At 31.0% G+C, this 22,031-nt stretch overlaps 1 long non-coding RNA gene across 1 annotated transcript in view; it reads left to right on the forward strand.

Annotated features, from left to right (window-relative positions):
- Positions 1 to 22,031, forward strand: part of LOC142325832 (uncharacterized) — a 213,254-nt gene that overhangs the window by 96,404 nt on the left and 94,819 nt on the right. The window contains exon 2 of the long non-coding RNA XR_012756599.1: positions 9,232 to 9,356. This is a non-coding gene — a long non-coding RNA (uncharacterized LOC142325832). The remainder of the gene's footprint in view (positions 1 to 9,231; positions 9,357 to 22,031) is intronic.

Below are 22,031 nucleotides of genomic sequence, written 5' to 3' on the forward strand. Positions count from 1 at the left end.
CCGTCATCGGTAAATTTAAGGGATTTTTAATGTAATTGCATTTGGACTCCTAATAGCTTTGTTGCTGGAAACCAACCTTGGTAATAGGGCTGGCCATCAGCCAAATCAGCTCCAAGCGCTGTTAAATGGTGGACAGGTACTAGCTGGCATACAGCGACCGAGGCGTGGCAGCCAAAATTGCTGTCTTTTATTTTATAGACTTTTATAGTTTTAAATTATTACAAGGGGTGCGCCTTCCCGATCTAGTTTATGTTGACAAGTGAGCGATTGGGACACTTCAGGGGGTGCTGTATGGCGCCCTGCTTGATTCGCTCACGCACGTTAGGTAGCTCATTAGGAGCTGTTAGGATTTGGGTCGCTAAACCGTTATGAGGCACAGTAGCCGTTCTTGGCACGGAACATTTGGTCTATGCTCTAGGGCGACCGAATGGGGTGGTGGTGGGAGAAATGCCAGTTAACCAAATGCCTGGCTCCAGGGATTGCTGTCAAGCTCTTCGCAGAGCCTGATCCAGCAATCCTTTTTACGTCTCTTAATAGCCTTATTGAGCGTTCTTCTTGCCTCGAGGTATCTATTGGCTATTTCCTGGTACCCTTCTCTGTTATTTCTAAGAATACGTTGTTTCCTTCTCCTAAGGGACTGGAGCTCTTGTCTCATTGCTTCAATTTCAGCAGTCCACCAATATACGGAGCGCCTCCTTGTATTGTTAGCTGCCATTCTGTCCATTTCCTGCTTTATTATATTAGATAAAGCCTCAGGTGATTGTTGATGTCTATCAGACAGTCTACTTGCAGTCCTGTTGACGATTTGCTCTATTTGTACTGATGAGAATCTCGGGGGGGGAGTGCACTTCACGCCTGAAATCTACGTCTTTCAGATCCAAGATAGTGGCGCGGTGATCGCTCGCTATATCTTCTGAGACAACCATCCACTGGTACTGATTCCTCCTCCACCTACAGTCCAGGATGGTGAGGTCAAGCACCGACCGATGACCTCTCGCTACGTACGTGGGCGTATCGTCATTAATGCATATGCAGCCGGCAGTTTCCAGGAGATCGGCAAGGATCTGTCCCCTCCTGATGGTGTGTCGACTGCCAGCCGCCGCCATTTTGCTGTTAAAATCACCCAACATTACGATCCTCTTGGTTGAATTGGTAATCACACCTTGTAAAGTGTCGATGAAGTTAGTAAAGTCCGCGATCGCAATGTTGGGCGAAATGTACACACCCACGAATAGAGTTGTTTCGGTTTCAACAGACACCACGCCACTACCTCTAAACTTGAAATTCCATTGTATACTATGACTTACATCCATAATGGCAACATCTCCCGACATATCAACAGTCCATCCAAGTTTGGCAGCTTCATATTTATTGGGTTCGATGTACGTGCGCGCATATGTGTTTATTCAGTGTTTATCTTTAAATCGCCTTATATGTACGATTTTGACCAAACTTGGTCAGTCTATTTATGGGGCACTTATGCCATTCAACTATCAACTTAAAAGGTCAAAAGAGTCGGCTGTAGAGCATGGTTACCCTCACTATCTCAAGATTTCTCGTTTATAAGGTCATATTTTTCTTAGGCACATTTGTTTACCATTAAAAAAATAACAATGCTTGGAAAAAATTTTGAAAAATTGCATCTTCTTCCCAAAAAATTCTCTAAACTACTGCTATGTTATGACATCACAGGTGAGCGGTAGAATTAAATAAACGAATAATATTTAAAGTGTAAAAAAGTAACTCGTTCTGGTTGAGTCTCCGACTCGATCGCTCGGTTGACTCGTTACCTGATGCGTTAAGCCACGTGGCTACACCAATCTGTCGACCGTACAAGCGAAATTTGTTGTTCCGAACTAATGTAAATTATGAAATTAGTTTAGTTAGTGTTGACCATCGCCGCTATTTCCGCCACACCCGCGCGAATTAAATATTGTATGCGCGCGCGCTTTAGTTTTTGTTTTTTCTCCGTCGATTCCCCGCCCCTTCGAGCCGAATTCGCGATTAAGCATAAGCTCAGTTCCAAGGGGTGCCATCGCCTCAAACTACTTCGGAAGGGCATAACGCCCCGCCCAGGCAGCCAGGACTCGGTCATCCTCGCTTGCCATGCCTCAAATGGGGATCCCGAATGGTTCCCCTCACCGGGACTCCGGTCTTAACGCCTCACCTATTACGAGGAACTCCAAAAGGATTCCCCCGCCGGGACTGCAGTCTTATTTTCCCTCCAACGGCACTGCAAGAGAGTTACCACCCGATCATCGAAGAGAGGAGCCTCTCACTCCTGCCGGATGAGGCTTTCCCTTGCAGATACCACAGCGCAGCTGTGTACATATTCACGGTGCTAACGCAACTAGGACCACCTTACATCCTCCACCTCCGGGTGCATATCCGTGCGATCTATACGACAGACAGCAAGGTTCCTGTGTGCAGTCCTCACGTGGCGGGCATACTGCAGGCAAAACAATGACCACTAAAGCGCGCGCTTTAGTTAGAATCATTAAATTAAACTAAAAATTATTATCTTTAAATAAAATTATAAATATTTTAAATGAAATTCATACAACTGTGTTGTCAGTTTTTTTAATAGTTTAATATATTAATGCTACTTTTAACTTCATTCGACTTTTTTTAAAAATATAAGTATAATTATTGCGTATAATTATTAGTCAAAAGCTCTTCAATTTATCTATTATTTTACGTGACAAATGGCTTTAAGAAAGATCTATATCTAGCATCTTTAATTTTTTTTATTCAAATTATATTGTAAATTAATGATAATTTTATGTAGTGATTAATTTCTATATATATTTATCTGAGTAAAATGATTAAAACAAAAATAATTTGTATTTATAGATCCTAAGACTGGAGTATTACGCTCTAGATATTTTATAATTTTGCTTCATCGCTTTATTTAAAAATTTCATAGCCAATTTTCAAATTTTTCTGTAGCACTGTATTCTAAAGCCCTCTGATATCTTGTATCCATATTTTTCTACATTTTATGCCAAATATTTTTTAGGTTTTGATAGCAATCGATTCCTTTTCTTAACAAAGACTCTATTACCGTTCACTTACTGCTTTTTAATATTTCCCTTACATCGTTCAATCTTTTTTTATTTCATATAAATTTCTTTGTCTTGAAATTTATAATTTTCATCACTCGTAATATTTAATACTCCACTTTCTTTCTTTTTCTCACGTTTCATTAACATTTACTCACCCTTGTTTATTTTTAAATAAAATTTCTCTTCAATATTTCTTTTAACTCGTCTGTTTTTACTAAAAGAAAAAATATCATCACTGACTTTAACATCTTAATCTTATCTACTGTTATTCCGTTATCAGACTTTTCTTTTCAATATTATCTCTTCAATAAATAAGATGAAAAATAGCGGGTGGATTAAATCTTTATCTCATTTTTTTTTATAATTGTACTTACGTTTCTTGATCTTCTTCTCAAATCAAAGTTACTTGATACACATTAAAAATATACTTATTTTCTTTATATTTAAACAATGTACTCTTTAATTCTTTAACTCTTATTCCCCCTTAATATTATTAAATCCTTCTCAAAATTTCTCAATCCTATTGTAAGATCCTCTCACTTGTATTTATAGTTTTTTTTGAAGTCAAATTATTCTTCATCTAATTATTTTTTTACTTCACAACATCCTAATTACTTTTTTAAAATTGCGTACATTATGATATATTGTAATTCAATATTTGTAATTCTTTTATTCTACATTTTACATCTTATATATAAAACCGAAAACTTGTCCGTTTTTCTGTTCTCGCATCACACGAGAACCAACCGACCGATCTTTTTAAATCTGCAGCATATATTCGTGTTATCTCAGGGAAGGTTTTAAGCCATAAATTGAGACCCTAGCTTCTTGAAGCTGTCAATTAAAGATATTCATTAAAGAAAAAAATTAATAATTAAACACATATTAATTTCACCTTGGCAACAGAAATAAGTTGTTAAGTTTTCCTCGTTGAAGGTCGTACCATAGTTTCTTCTATTCTGTCTTTGATAATTTACTTTCTTTTTTAGGTTTCTATTAAACCCTAGTACTCTAATTGTTATTTACCAGTATTATTTTCACAACCATGATGGTAACGTATATTGTGGGATTCCTGGTTAGACGGGAATATCGAGCGAAGGGAGCTCTGTGGCCCTAGCGTTTGCTTACTCTGCAAGATTTTTGACTACTGATTTTTTATGTGATATTGGTTGTGTTGATTGGAAGTTTAGGTATCTGCCTGAAGATATAGTCAAGAATTTTGTAATAAAATTTACAAACCCCGTGGAGAGTATTTAAAAAAAGCAAAAGATTTGTTAATAAGAAATAATTGTCCGAAAAATATCATAAATAAAATATTTAAAAATACAATTCATAAACACTATAATAATATATCAGCCAACCATCCTAATAAATTGGTTTGCTTGGCATTTCACCCGCCACCCATCCATTCAGTCGCCCTAAAGCATAAGACCGAATGTCTGTGCCACAAACGGTTGCTGAGCCTGGAAACAATTTAGCGACCAGTGTTCTAAATAGCTCCTAGAGCTTATCTAACAGCGTGAGCAGACTAAGCGCGGTGCCATACACTACCGGCTTACGTGTCCCCACTTCTTACTTGTCATATTTTTACTAAAATGGGTAGGCGCACCCCATCAACGATAAAAATGTATATGACATCCATAAACTAAAATTTACTTCGTCTAGATAGGAATTCGCTGCCACGCCTAGGTCGCTGAATGCCTGCAAGTACCTGTCCACGATATTAAAGCGCTTGAAGCCTTAATTGGCTGGTGGTCAGCCATATATCTCTAGGTTAGCTTCCGACAGCAGTGCGGTACGTGTCTTTCCCTTAAGTAAACTACTGATATCAGTTGAATATAGCAACCGCATCAAGGAACTCCCACACAGTCTGAAAATGCGGCTCTCGCCACATTGACTCGTCGCTTGTGAGTGGCCAATTTTCCCCTTGACATCTAAGTTCCAGGGTGGCCCGGTTTCCGGCCCCCAAGAGTAGGGCAGTCAAATACCAGGTGTTCATTTAATTGGGCCTCCCCGCAGACACACAGCTCATCAGTTGCCAGACGGAACCGAAACAGAAATTGGTTCAAATTAACATGGTAACCATCCTAATAAAAATAATAAAAGTGAGAATTATGTTGCATTACCATACGTCGCAGATCTGTTAAAAAATATTAAAAAATTGCTACAAAAGGATTTCGCAATAGTCCATAAAAATTACAACAATCTGAATAGTATGTATTCTAAATTAAAATCGCCGATGGAAAAAAATCAACAAGCCAACGTAGTATGTAGCATTCCTTGTAAAGGTTGTCACGCGTTGTACATTGAACAAACATTTTAATACCTTAAAAAAAGAATAGAAACCCATAAATATAGAAAAAAGGAAGTGACGCGTTCACAAAACATACAATAGAACGAACACTTTTTGATTTCAACAGCACCAAAATATTAGACTAAGAACAAAATAAATATAAAAGGATCACTAGAAATTATATACATCAAGAAAAATACAAACGCTGTCAACAGTATAACGGACGTAGCTGGACTAAGCAACATACATTTAATTTAAAAAATCGTATTTATATTATAAATTTAGTTTTAAGGAAAATAATTTTTGTAATTTTTGAGAATAGTATGTGAATTGTAAAGGTTTCAATAGAAAGGAGATAGCAATAAGGTTATATAAAGGGATAATTATCCAAAGATAAGATGAGGCTGGTATGAGTTGGGGGATCTATTACAACAAGGGTGGAGATAAAAAAATATATTCTCTGATGGTTAGATCAGTTAACTTCTTAGTATGTAAGAGAATTTTGTATGATGTGTGTAGAATGTGTACAGTCACATATGGAACCTTAAAGAATTCTAAGTGAAACGTTGTGTATTCAATTTATAAAATTGTATATTTGATAGGTAAACCCAAGAAATTAATAAATATATTATTTTTAAGTAAAATATATTTATATATATATATACACACACAAACACACACACACACACACACACACACTGATATATGCTAAATAATTTAACAGTAAATAATGTTTGATCCTGTGAAAAAAACATTATTATTTTGATTTGTCCTAATTTTGAACTAGAATAGGTAGAAAATAAAATTGTTTTTGGAGTCACTAGTAAAAAAGAATTCAGGTTAATGTCATCTTTAGATGTTAAGAATTGTGAAAAAACATCTATCAAAGCAAGATTAAAATTTATCTTTACATTTATTCTGCTATACATTTATTCTTGCTAAAATAAATATATATATATATATATATATATATAGAAAATGTTGGCATGTTGGCTCTTTGGTTATTTCATGTTCTCATTATGATTTGGGCAGCATTATAGATTGATGTGGTTCTATGAAAATAATTACTCCAGTATTTATTCCGTATAATGCGGACAACATATCGATAGATTTCATATTTTCCATTTTGTGTAGGAATTTAATATAAATTCACTGCTATAATAACACTATTATTATTATAATAGTGATAAGTATTATAATAGTTATTATTAGTCAAATATAGTAATACTTACAATATGTATTATCGTTCTAATACAAAGCGTTAATAAAATAAGGAAAATTCTTAAAGATTTTCAACTGTTAAATTTATTGTTTAATTTGTCAAACGCCTAAAAACATATTATTTTTATGTATGATACCACCACGCCAAAAGCATCCATGGGAAGGGAACTAAAAACTTTTATGAAAAGATAGAATTATGACAAATTATTTTAAAAAGTGATAAAAAAATATTTTTTACATAAAAAACATCGACGAGTTTAATTCGGTATACAATCAGCTGATAGTGAAAACATTAATCAAATACGATTAATTAACATTAATCTTGTAGCAAAATCTATTGGTGTTCTTTATAAATCAAAATTATTCACGTTGCCCATCGTATTCCTTCAAATGACAAAAAAATCTAAATTTTTCACCTTCATTACCCCTTCTAGTGAACCCTTTCCGTCGGAGACGGAAAATTCCAGCAAGCTTGAAAAATTACTATGGGATATAAGAACACAGCAGATCAGCTAAAAGCCATGAATGTAATTCATTTATTACAATAATTGTTGATTAATTGATTCCATACAGCGCTAATACATATTTCTTTATCAGCAGTTTCCCGTATTAATATAATCTGAATACAAATTAGCGATACAAAAATTCAATGAAAAATATAATTATATCCTTAATAATACTTAAAATATTATTAAATACGTAATTAAGCTGGCGTCAACAAGTAAGACAAAAAATTGTATTGTACGTTGTTAAACAAATTTAACAAAATATAACATTTTATATTGATAAAAATTGCTGAATTTCCGCCCAGTGGAAAGCTGCTTGAGCTTGACAAGGGATGGTCTCATACAGGAAAGTATATCATTTCAAGGTAGAAACATACCTTAAATTTAATCTTTCCATGTTTAACTGTTCGAAAGATATTTAGAGATTCTTTATTACTTTCCCGTCTAGATAGCGCTATTCTAGAAGGGAAAGTATTGTAATCTATTCAATTTTGGCATATGTGGCATACACCGGACCTTGACATTTTGACACCTAAGAAACTCAAAAAACCGGATGGAAATTTCCAAGATGTTAATGTACATGCGCGCGCGCGCGCGTATGTGTGTGTGTTCGGTGTTGGCTTCCAACTCACCTTATATCTCCGGAACTACCGATTTTCACCAAACTTGATCAGATTACTTATATATATGGAGGATTAATGCCATTCGTTTTTCAACTTAAAACGTCAAGGGGTTGAGAATATAGAGCAAGGCCACCCTCAGTATCTCCAGATTTTGCATAATTAAGATCATATTTTTCTTAGGCATTTTTGTTAACAAATAAAAAATTACAATATTTGTACAAAAATATTTTGAAAAATCACACCTCTACCCCAAAAAAAGGTTCTTTTAGTCGTCTGCTATCTTGTGATGTCACTGAGCGGTAGAATTAAATAAATGAATAATATTTAAAGTGTAAAAATATTTAAAGAGGAATTGAAAAACAATTTTTGTTTTACTTTTCGGTGAATTTTTTCGTGTCAGTTTCTATTATCTTTTTTAAACAGTCTATTTGTTCTTTCAAGAAGCTATAAATAATATTAGGTCTGGATGAATCTCGAACTCGATCGCCCGGTTGTCTCGTTACCTGGTGCGTTAAGCCAGGTGGCTACACAAGTCTGTTCGACTGTACAAGAGAAATTTGTTTTCGCTTTCCCCTACAACAACCCATAGTTATAGGCTGTGTGATGGCCTACAACTGTGTTACCAACCGGCCTTCGTGGCACGAGTGGTAACGTCTCGGCCTTTCATACGGAGGTCCCGTGTTCGAATCCCGGTCAGGCATGGCATTTTAATACGCTACAAAAATTGTTATTCATCTCATCCTCTAAAGTAATACCTAACGATGATCCTGGAAGTTTAAAAAATTAAATAAACTGTGTTGTCACCTTTTTTTTAATAATGTACATTGTAACATATTTTAATATTTTGTTTATTATTTTAAAATATATAAAATCTATTTTTGTATTCGTTTTAACTAGTAACCCATTTTTACCAAGTTAATTTTTCATCATTTTTCTTACTTATAAGTGGTTTGACGTTATTTTGTTAAATTGTTTCGAATAATGTAAGTGGACGTCCTTTAAGTGAACAAATTATAATATTTAAAATCACGATTAGATGGTAATTTACACTGTAGTTTCAAATCTTGTCATTTTGTTATTTAAAATATGTTTCGTCAAATTTTTTGGAAAAGATAATTCGTATTTCTTTAATGGACATCATTTAGTATCTTATAGTATTCCTTTTCTTTCTTTTTATCATGCAGCGTTTTCTTCAAGTTTTATCAAGATTTATCGTTTTTTTCATAGGGGCAGGTTTTTGTATAATTTTGTACGATATACTCGTATATATTTTAAATATTACAAAGGTTAAAACAATTTTTAATTAAATAGGTAGTCTTAGTCCAGAAAAAACTAAACTTAAAAATTAATCAATTTTTTTTTAGAAGCATAGACTTCTAAAGGTCGATATATAAAGAAGAATTGAAAAACAATTTTTTTTTTACTTTTCAGTGAATTTTTTTCTGTTTTTATTATCTTTTTTAAACAATTTACTTATTTGTTCTTTCAAGAAGCTGTATGGAATATTAGGATTTTACTTGCAGTTACAGATGATGATGATGATGGAGAGATAATTTTTTGTAAATTATGAGAAACGCCAAACCTACCCTCAATTCAAACACAAAACCTTTCGAATGAGAATCCGAGACGCCAACACTTCACCATGAAGGTATGTTTTAATTATGTTTCAATGTTTTATTGTTTAAAATTACTCCGTTTTATTTCAGAATAAGAAAAAACGTACTTACGCATATAGTGAAATACTACTTTATTCTCATTTTTATATTATTTTTATTTTCGCAGTTGTTTTAGATTATCTTTTCATTTTTTCCTCTAATTTAATCTTTATCTAGGTGAGAAGGATTTCAAAACATTATCAGTGGATTTCAAATAATAAATCAACTTATCTCTAAAATTACAAATTAAACAGGTTTAATATGTTTTTCATTTATCACCATATTCTATTTACTAGGAAATGTATTTGCACGAGTATTATAATTTTAATAAATTAGATATTATTTAGTAAAAATATTTTTCAAACTTTGTAGTAGAAGGTATGCTAAATTTTAAAACATTTTTTGGATTAAATGTTTTTCCAGTATCCAAAAACACCGACTTTTATAATTTTGTTTTTTGAACTATTTTTTATGAAATATGTTTTAATTAATGAAATATTTATATATAAAAGCTGGAAAAGCATTACATGACTACCCTTCTATTAATAATAAAAACTGGAAGAGTTAAAGCCAAAAAACAAAAAATAGAATATATATTTTTTAGAGATCGGTAATAACATTTTAAGAAAAGTTTTATTAAAAATAATCATATATATAGGTTAAGCTAAACAAATTTGTTTTTTAAAAATTTTCTCTAAAATGTCTATGAGGAAAATCTAAATTGATTTTTTCGCAATATTCCCCCACTCCCTAAATAAATTTTGAAAAAAAAAAATATAAATAACGACCCATATATAGAAATATTTGAGCCAAATTTGAAGAAAATCGGTTTGGTAAATTCTTTGATATAAGGCCAAAAGCAGTACGACACACATACATACATACTTTTTTTTTTGTCTTCAGTCATTTGACTGGTTTGATGCAGCTCTCCAAGATTCCCTATCTAGTGCTACTCGTTTCATTTCAGTATACCCTCTACATCCTACATCCCTAACAATTTGTTTTACATATTCCAAACGAGGCCTGCCTATACAATTTTTTCCTTCTACCTGTCCTTCCAATATTAAAGCGACTATTCCAGGATGCCTTAGTATGTAGCCTATAAGTCTGTCTCTTCTTTTAACTATATTTTTCCAAATGCTTCTTTCTTCACCTATTTGCCGCAATACCTCTTCATTTGTCACTTTATCCACCCATCTGATTTTTAACATTCTCCTATAGCACCGCATTTCAAAAGCTTCTAATCTTTTCTTCTCAGATACTCCGATCGTCCAAGTTTCACTTCCATATAAAGCGACACTCCAAACATATACTTTCAAAAATCTTTTCCTGACATTTAAATTAATTTTTGATGTAAACAAATTATATTTCTTACTGAAGGCCCGTTTCGCTTGTGCTATTCGGCATTTTATATCGCTTCTGCTTCGTCTACCTTTAGTAAATCTACTTCCCAAATAACAAAATTCTTCTACCTCCATAATCTTTTCTCCTCCTATTTTCACATTCAGTGGTCCATCTTTGTTATTTCTACTACATTTCATTACTTTTGTTTTGTTCTTGTTTATTTTCATGCGATAGTTCTTGCGTAGGACTTCATCTATGCCGTTCATTGTTTCTTCTAAATCCTTTTTACTCTCGGCTAGAATTATAAATACATATACGCGCGTATGGTTTTTGGTGTAGATGAAGTAGTCAGACCCTAAAAAAAATATTTGGAAAAACCCGATATCTTATTTTTAAATATGATCACCATAGTTTCCCTTAAATATCCCATTCTATTCTAGCTATATACACCGGGAAACAAATATTTTTACTCATTTTCACAGTCATTTATTTTATCAAATCATTGCAAAAAGATTTTCTTTTTTCTTACATGCAACACTAGGTTTTAACTTTATCATTGCAGTAATTTTCGAACTTTATCATGTGTTATCATTTTACTAAGGTGACTAACATTATATATATATTTACGCTAGCCGGTCACGGCTCACTTCTCTCTCTCGACTGTTAATCAGGAGGTGAAGCCCCCTGAACTTCCGACACGTTCGTTACCCTCATGGTTCTGAGATAATTAAATATTTTACAGATATTTATTATGAAAGAAAGAATTAGTAATTTTACATCATTAGGTTTCTGTTAGATGTCTCTACCAAGTGCTAACACCCTCTTTGATGGTGGATGAGCGCTAGAGGTCAGGGAACTCCTGTTCTGCTCCAAGGTCAGGTCCTTGGAGCAGAAAAAGCCCCCAAAAGGCGGAAGAGTCAAAATTGATCAACGGCATTAGGATGCAGAAAGCAACGGGAAATCACTGCATTAAAGATCCTGAAGGATATCCTTTTGATTTCCTATGGCATGGCTCTGTTTCGGAGCTGGCTATGGGGGTCGCCAACCTTCGGTAAGGAGAAGGCGCTTAAGAAGAAGAAGAAGAATATTTTTGTTGCTACGGTTGCATAAATATAATGAAGTAAAAGGATTAATGTTTGTTTTTTTTTTTTTAGATTATCTTTAATATTTAAACCCCTAAGAGGGATAGGGCCTGGATCTATACTGTAATACTTTTTCTGGAATAACACGAATATATCCTGAAAATTTTAAAGCAATTTGTCGTTTGATTCTCGCGTGATGCAGTAGCAAACTTACAAATAAATGGACAGATCTATAAACTTTCGCATTTATATAATGATATTGTAAAGTAAACTGAATAACTAACTAAACAAATAAACAGTGCGCTTTTGTTGAATTTTTGTAACATTATAAGTCGTGTAATATACGCTATTACACACAAAAAGAATAATTTATTAGTTTATACTAGTTTTATATATATATTTTATATAAATAAGCAATGTTTACTCGTTAAAGAAATTTATACAGATTATTCTATTAAAAATTTACCTGGTAGTATGTTAATTTGTTTTTACACTTCTATTAAAACTTTTCCAGGATATTTATTTCTTTAATAACATTGTTTACTTCTGTATTGTATAAATTTTTATGATTTTTCTGATAATGTCCTTTTTATTCGTGAATTACTTTATTACATTAGAGAATTTTAAATGTGTTTTCTTAAACCGTCAAATTTATCTGTTTATTACATATAATTTTAAAATTATTATTTCTAATTGTATTCATGTCATTATTATTCAGTTGTATTCATGTCAATTTTTCTTTTACTTTTGCGGTTTATACCAACCAAATATTACGACAATTTATTTCCCGTCCAATTTCTGTAATGTTAATTATTTCACCGTCCTGTATATTTTTCTGTTGTTTCCGTATTTTAAAATAATTTATGTGTTTCATACCAATTTTCATTTTATTTATTACTCGATAAGTAAAAATGACATCAATACATAATTCTTTGTTTCCAACTATTATTGCATTGTTTCATACTTTGTCTTTGATTACGGAATAAACGAGTAAAGATCAATTTTTACTAGTAACGGTTGGTTTCTCTAAGAAAAATAATGTTTTTTATTCACCCAGACTTTATGGCGAACTTACATAAAAATGCATCATTTGTATCACTAAAATCACAAGAATTTCTTAGGCTTGAAATATCAATATCACCAATTTATTCGGCTAATTAAGGAATTAAAAGAAACCGCTTCACTTTTCCCTTACCGTAGGATGTCTGATATGGGATATCCGAATTAAACCACATAATTTGTTGATGGTCGTATTTTCCCGTTAAAGCCCATCAGGGCCATGAACGGGGGTGAGGCGGTTTGGCGACCGGAAGCATCACAAAGCGTTTGGATGGTCGTCGGATTTAGAATTAATCTGGTTTTAAAGGAATAAATGTTCCGTTGTTTATCTTTTTTATTCGTAGTAATTTGAACAGAACAAAATATTTTAATTTAATTTTAAGTAAAATCCGTATTAGTGTTTTTCTACATCATGAATGGTTCTTTACATTGTAAAACAGCTCCATTTTTATTATGAACATTAAGGAAGCATTAAATATGAAAAGCAGCAGTCAGTTTCTACCTAAAATTTCTTCTGTTATTCTTAGTTTACGACGTGAAAAGCAACGGGTTGTAAAAATTCCACTAAACCACTTCCATTTAAAAAAAAGAAAAATTAACCTAATGTTTTATATATATATTTATTTTACTGTTATGAACAATTTTTCGTAGGTGGTAAAACTTTTTTTTTTTACTGTAGAAACTACTTCCATTTAAACGTCAACATTATGTCTGAAAATAAAGTTAACATATAAAATTAAAAAAATCCAATAATTATTTGATTTATTTTTTTACTATTTGTTATTGAAATCAAAACAAGAAATGGAACTTTCTATTTATGGTTTACTTTCCCGTCTAGCAGTACAGCAGAGTTATAACCTTTGGAAGGGAAAGTATTGTAATCGATCCAATTTGATCATATCCGGTTTTCACCGGATCTTGACAATTTCACACCGAAGGAACCCAAAAAATCGGTTGGAAATTTTCTGGATGTTTATGTTCGTATGTACGTGTGTGTGTTCGGTGTTGACCTATAAATCACCTTATATCTTCAGAACTACTGAACTGATTTTGACCAAACTTGGTCAAATTACTTCTATATATGGAATATTGATGTCATTAAATTTTCAAGATAAAAGATCAAGGAGGTGAGATTTTATAGTAAGATCAACCTCAGTATCTCTATGTTTCGCCTAATTAAGGTCATATCTTTCTTAGACACATTTGTTAACAATTAAAAAATAATAATATTTGCAAAATCGCACCCTCCCAAAAAAATCTGTTGTAGTCGTCTCCTATGTTGTGACGTCACAAGTAAGCGGTAGAATTAAATAAATAAATAATATTTAAAGTGTAAAAAAGTAACTCGCTCTTGCTGGGTCTCAAACTGGATCGCCCGGTTTATTTGATACCTAGTGTGTTAAGCCTCGCCGCTACACCAGTCTACTGACTGTACAAGCGAAATTCTTTCTATGAAAATTAAAAAATTACATTAGTTTATTTTGTTCCGACTGTGGCCACTAGTACCGCCACAACCGCGCGAATTAAGAACGGTATGTGCGCGCGCTTTATTTAAAATCATTGAATTAAATAAAGGAAAAAATATTATATTTAAATAAAATGATAAATATTTTAAATTAAGTTTTTTGTGTAAGCCGTGCACCAGAAACAACCCGCCTTTATAAGACTTTCTCTACAACTATGTTGTCAGCTTTTTATTTATGTATTTAACATTTTACTTAATAGAATTAAAGTAAACACATAATTAAAAGAAAACCCCCTACGCAGTGAAATAAAAATGTTGCTGAATATGTAGCTGCGAAATTATCAAAAATTTTGTTTCGGTCATAACACACCAAACAAATTACAATAAAAACATTGACATTTTCTTGATCGATTTTACTTTCTCGGCTCTTATAATTTATATCGGCGAAACAAAATTTGCCATTTCCTAATCTTTGATGTCTCTTGAATTAAAAAATACTAAATATTTGGTTTGAACGATTCTATATATTATTTACCGTTCACAAATTCTTACATTTTTACATCGACGTTTCCCTAGCTTTACCCAGAATTTCGTTAAAAATCAGATGAATCACGCTTCATTAATCACAAGTTCATTTAAATTTTTGATTTGAAACATTATTTATTTAAATTTTTAACTAACAAAAACCTAACTTTATGTTATATTTATTTTCCTTGAAGAGATTGACATTAAAAATAACTTGTAGCTTTCTTATTAATAACTAAAAAAACAAAATTGATAGAAAAACCTTCATTATTCATTATTTTCATTACTCATCTATTCAGATTAATAGATTTACAATTTGCAATTTACATTTTTTTTTTTTTTTTTTAATTCTATTGAAGTATTAACTTTACTAGAACTTTTATGAACTACTTGACTTTACATTAAAAACCATTAAAATAGAAATATTACAACTATAATATATTACTCAAAAATTACCTTTTAATCCAAAAGCATAACACATTTTTTGTTTTCTAATTCATTAATTACCGATATCGGCCTCCTATTTAAGTTTCAAAAATATCTTAAAAGATTAAAATTTGCAAATGAAATAATGAATATAAATTATTACCCAATTTTCTACTTATTCAGCAAAAGAAATCAGAGGTTAAATAATTTATAAACACGCTCTACAGTATTTATTTGTTCAATAAAACAGGAAATTAAACTGGTAAAAGGAATAGTTTTGGAAACACGCGATCAAAATCATTGCTAGGTTTTCGTTATGTATATCTTATTACTTATTCATTAAGTAATCGTTTTGGCAATGAAATAAATTTAATATATATTGATCGCATTAAAAAAAGTTAGCTAATTATTTTTGTTTAACTACATCATCTTTATTTTAAACAGTTTTAATTTATTTTTGTATTATTAAAGCCTACATCCCATCGTCCATAAAATAGATTAGCTATTTTGCGATTTGTGGAAATTATACTATTATTATTTTAAATTTTTATCGTATACTTAAAGTTTTTTTATTATTTTTATTATTAATATAAAACTATTAAATTTTTATTATCTTTTCTTTTAAAATATAAAATCATGATTTCCAAAAATTACATTATTTAAAATATTTTTTAAATCCTTACTAATATTATAAATGTGAATGTGAGTTTGTTTGTTTGTTTGTTACGCTTTCACGCAGAAACTACTCAACCGATCATCATGAAACTTCGTACACATCTTCTCAAAGGTGTTGCGAAGGACATAGGACAATTTTTAGTAAAAAAAACACCAATATTTTTTCGGGAGGGTAAAAAAATTTATATTGGTAGGTATGATCGTCCGACAAAAAATTTGACCAAATTCAACGCCATCTGGCGTTCCAGAAAGTAAATGAAATAAAGTGCCAATCCAACTCTATAATACCGACGGTCAAGTCACTATTCAATCGAGTATAGTGCTTCTGCTGTTTCGAATCCTTCTATATTTATTGTTATTCTTCTGTCACTTCTAAACAATACTAAAACTTTTCCACTTTTTGAGGTTAGGTGCCTGTTTATTGTTTTACTTCTAACACTATTTTCAGTTTTTACTCTGTTTTTTTTTTTTCTAAAATGCCTCGGAAACGCAAATCTAACCTGTCCAGGGATTCATCACGAGCCCGGGCGCAAAAGTTGCTCGAACTCAAGAATCTTCCGCTCACGCAGAACTAAGACGACAACAACAAACGTGGCGACAATGTGCTTTGAGGGCTGGTGAAACAACTTCTCAGAGACAAGAAAGGTTAGATGAGCAAGCTGAACGCCAAGCTACCTTAACAGCAGCGGAAACGCCAATTCAAACACAAATTCGTTTAGAAAGACAAGCTGAACAGCAGGCAGCTATAAGAGCAAGAGAAATTCCAGAACAATCGCAGGCGAGAAGAATCGTTCATGCAGAAATGCAAATCGCGCGCCGTCGAAATTTCATGCGTAACAATTACTCTGTATTTAATAATTCTGGATTTCAATATGATCCTTCACTTGAATACCATAAGCATTCTTTAGTTGGTATTGGCTCAATGAATATAAAATGTCTGCATTGCGATGCGTTGAAATGGAAAGATGAAACTGCTGGAATGTGCTGTTCCAGTGGTAAAGTTTCGGCTTCCTTTACTTAGTGAACCAGAGGATCCTTTGAAAACTCTATATTTAAGTGTTACAGATGTCGAAGCTATTTTTAAGTAAAATTAGAAAGTATAACTCTTGCTTCCAAATGACATCCTTTGGAGTAGATAAAGTGATAAATAAGAGTGCCCGGATTTTCACCAAATTTTACTGTACAAAGACAGATATATCATCAAATTGAATCACTTTTTCCAGCAGATAATGAACAGCATAAATTTTTACAAATTTAATTTTAATTTTAATTTAATTTTATTTACAAAATTTCAGCTCGATACTATTACCCATTCCTGAGAAATACATTTTTATTTTAAATGGGGGATAGCCGGTTAACTAAGCTTTCCGGACATATGTTAGTATAAAATATTTTTCTTTCTTTCATTGTGGGGAACCATCCTCTCAATTCTTGAAACGGCTGTTATAAACAACCCTATATATATATATATATATATATATATATATATATATATCTTTACTTATAGTATATTTTTTTTTAAAAATAAATGTTTTGGTGCACTTAACTTGATTATATTAAGTTTCTCTTCAGCAAAACTGAGAGAGATACTTTGTTGAATACTATATATTAAGTGCTACAAAAAGAAATTATAACTGTTAAAAATTGCATGTTAAAAGTATTTCACTTTCAGATACTAAGAAATTCCATTATATCATACTTTAAAATAGGAAAAAGAAAAATAAGTTAAACATAAAATTGAGAGGTAGTCGATAGTTTGTAAAGAAATAAGTAAGTTATGTACAAATCGTTAGAGGGATCTAAGAATTCGCAATGTTTTTTCATTCGATCATGTCTTGAAAAAATATTTTTAAGAAATACTGTAGTTTAATACAAATTAAATTTTAGAAACGCTATATGCCCTTCCAAACGTGATATGAAATTGAATATTAAAACAAAAAGGAGTGAACTTTTCTTTAGCACTGATGAAAGAAAAAACGAATAGCGTAAAATAAACGGAACTTATCCATAATTCGTTTATGGAAGTTGATGTTTTAAAATACCGTAGATGAAAATCTCTTTATGTTTTGCTTGTAGATGACTAAAATTTGCTTTTTAACTTAAGGGTTTGATTTAAAAGTTTTAATAAGATTTAGATAAAGTTATAATTTGTAACTTTTATTAAAACTAATAAATATATCGACGTTCTACTTTTAAAACGTGAAATAGAAAATATATTCCGGTTTTTTTCTTTTATTATGGCCAACTCAATTTATTTTAAAAAGTCATATACATAGGTATTAGTTATGAATTATTTTTCATTAAAAAAAATAATTTAACTTTTGTTTTTTATATAAACAAGAGATAACTATTAGAAATTAAAATATACATGGCTCTTTAATATTGAAAAATTATGGAGCGTGAGGATGACAACTTTGTTTATAGTATAATTTTTTCAAATTTATAAATTTATTTAAATATATATATTATATATACACATATTTGCATAGCCTATGACACTCCCGGTAACGTAAGTTACCGGGTAAAGTAACGAACACGGTGTCATACATCTAAATCGGCTCAGCCGTTGAGCTGCTACGGTGGAATAAACATACATACATACACCCTAAATACATTACACTCCTTTTTGTGCAGTGATGTAATAAAAAAAAATTTAATGACTTTTAATTTAAAGTTAAAACTTTTGGTTTTTTAACTTCTATATATCTTTTTATTTTTTACTTGACTTGATCGTAATTTTTTGTATGGGATAACAGGTATATGCATATATATATATCCATGATACAATTATTTGAGAGAGGTACTTTTTTAAATTGAAGGGCAGTTTTCGTTTTCAGTGATGTCCCAAGTTCCATTTCACGGTATAAAATTGCTCTATTTTCATTCCATCTTCTGGATCAGTGAATTCTATTATTCCAGTAAAACTATATTCTTATTTTGGGTGCTCTGAAATCTTTTATTTAAATTTATTATCAGTAATTTTGATGTTTTATGAAAAAAATATTACATTTTTTTAATCGTTAACATATCTTTTCTTAAATAAAAAGTATTTAAATAGAGAAAAGAATGAATTATTTCATTATAACTTTAAATTGAATCATATTATTCGTGCCTAAGAAATGTAACCTTTCAAGTGTTCTACGAGAAAGGTTTTCAATATTCATTAATATTAGTACTAATTTAATATTTCCTCAATATATCGATTTTAACCAAAAGATATACCTTTTTATTGTAACCTTAGAAAGATTTAAAAACTGTTCTCAACAAAATAACTATAAATTAAAACAAAAATCAATCGAAGGACATCATCAAATAATTTTTACTTCCTTGTAAGAAGTAAAGGAACTATTGTGATTGCGAAGTTTCGGTTTCCAGATTTCAACGGAAGTATCCATTTTTACTAGTTTCGGCGCGAATCTGTACGTACGTGTGTATGTCGTATAACTCTATAACGATTAGCCGTAGAATGTTGAAATTTTGTATTTAGGACTGTTGTAACATCAATTTGTGTACTCCCCTTTTGATTGCAATCGACTGGACCAAAAATGTGGATTCAGTCAAACCTCTATGTAAAGCGGGGTTTCAATTTTGAAACATCTGGATTTTGAACGTTTTTTTAACTGTAGTAATAAACCCTCGTTGAGAGCTTTTCAACGATGTATCACATGTGGTACTTATTTTCATTGGTTCCAGAGTTTCAGCCAAATAGAAGTTTAATTAATGAAATATTTGGATCTTACAAGGAAAAGGCACATCGGTTCGAATCCTACTTCATATACGTGTATTTTTTTTAACTTTCTTTTTTTTAAATTTAAATATATTGATTTATTAAAAATCATTAATCTCTGATTGTAAAACAAATAATATTTTAACAAGAAATAATAATTTAGTTATAACAATATAAAAAAAATCAATCAGAAGTGTAGTAAAATTTTAGGTACTTTTCATTTTAATTCAAGAATTTTTACAATCAGAAATAAATAATTATTAATATCAATATATTTAAATAACAAAAAAAGAATTAAAAAAAAATACATGTGCATGGTTACGGATCCGACTCGTTCTCACTTAACACCACATATTTACATCAGCGACGTGAAACAAAATTAATATATAAACGAACATAAAATGCTAGACGTTTGACTGGATAAGCCATATTCGATGAAATCTGGTACAGAGACTAGTGTGTATGGTACAATTTGTGGGTAAACGTTTTGAATCTATATCTCCAAGGGGTGGGATAGATAGTTTTTTTGAAGTGAGTTTTCTCAAAATTTTGCAAAAATTAGCTTTGTGTTAAGCTTAGTACATGGGTATATGCTTATTTTAACATCTTTAAAAAAACGTTTATCCCAAAAATCTTCCTCTCCCCCGAAATCAAAAAATTATATCTTTTATATTGCATACTCCTTAATGTCTTCCTAGGCATAATATTAGTGCAAACAACCCAAACCATGTTTTGGAGCTATATTGCTGGCAGGGAAGCTGATCTAAGTTTAAAAATTTTGTTTTTGGGAATTTTAAAAATTCTTTGGTTTGTTTAAACTTTTAATAATAATATTATAATAGAATTTTATCCTAATTCACCCCACCCCCCAAAAAATAAGAATCTTGATAACTTTTTATTGGTTCTAAATTTTTCAGTGAATTATTATTTTTTTTTAGTTTCTTCCATTTAACATAGTAAACGTAGAAAAATAAAAAAAAATTCTTGGGAGGTGATTTTGGTGATGAGGAATCAGATAAAGGTAAAAACTATCGATTTCTTAAAATTATTTAAACTTTTTTCATGTATCATTATTATTTTTTTTTAAATCCCATTTTCCATATCAGAAACTTACGTATTTTTAAAAGCTAAATGCATCTTATCAAGTAAAAATTTCGGAACGAAAGTTTTAGCTTTCAACAAATTAAGGAATTCCTTGATGTGACAAAGAAATTGAATAATTAACAGTTCTCAATGGAATTTAGGAGAATTAATGACAAATTTTATTATTTTCTAAAACATTCTGTTATACTAATTACTAGTAGTTTTTGTTTTTTTATCTTCTATTTAGAAATCAGAATTTTTGGATTAAGTGAAATTAAATATATATCGGTTTTATTCAAAGTCATTAAATTATTTTCTTTTAGTTTTTTAAATATTTTATAAGCAGGACTCGGGTCCATCATCAGTCAATAAGAGACTATAATCAATAAAATAACGAGATATTTGATTACTAAGGAAAAAAATCAAATAAAACTATCAATCAAATGTTGAAACAGATGTAAATGCGTAAATAGATGTCAATATCAGCTTAAATAGATCATCATGAAATGTACTTGGTGGTTCGTTAAGTTTAAATCCTTATATCTATAAATGTAATATCTTTCTAAGTACTTCAGCTTGTTTTTAAAGTTACAAATTTCCAATACACTAAGATTATTTATTAATCTTGTAATCTTATGCTCATTCGCGATCAAGTGATCCACTATATTTTAAAAAGATTTCTTATTGCTGTTAAACGCCCTCAGATGTTTTGAGAATCTCACCTTGAATGATCTATCACACTTTCCTTTCTATATAGCATCGCAGTCCGTGCAGTTAATTTTATATGTGCCACTCAAGTTAGATTTGTCAAAGATGTAGGTTGTATCATAACTAAAAAACTTTCTTGAAATGTTATTTACCGGTCTATATGTGATCGCATAATTCTCTTTACCGTAAAAGTTCGCTCTTTTATGTGTGTGTTTTGACAAACTGAAAAAAAAAAAAAAAAACTTTTTACGGCTTTATTTTACTTAAGGAGTATAAAACAAATAAAACTCTTACACAGTTTTATATTCGTCATATAAATTCATTTTAACGACAAAATCATGGTGGCCGTTTGCTCAAACGATCAAAATAAAATTAATAAAAAAAAAAATTCTTTTAAAGTATGAAATGGAATTTGAACATTCCGTAATAATGAAAATCCGGTAGCTGACCTAGTAGATATTGACAAAGCAAGTGAAGTGAATAGCATGAGAAAGGGTGGTTTAGTGATTGTAGAAAGGGTAGAGTGGTAAGGCTTGACCTTGCTCATAAAGAGAGCGGAAAGAAACTCCGTGAC

This window comes from Lycorma delicatula, chromosome 5 (assembly GCF_047948215.1).
Source record: "Lycorma delicatula isolate Av1 chromosome 5, ASM4794821v1, whole genome shotgun sequence".
NCBI classification, from domain to species: domain Eukaryota; kingdom Metazoa; phylum Arthropoda; class Insecta; order Hemiptera; family Fulgoridae; genus Lycorma; species Lycorma delicatula.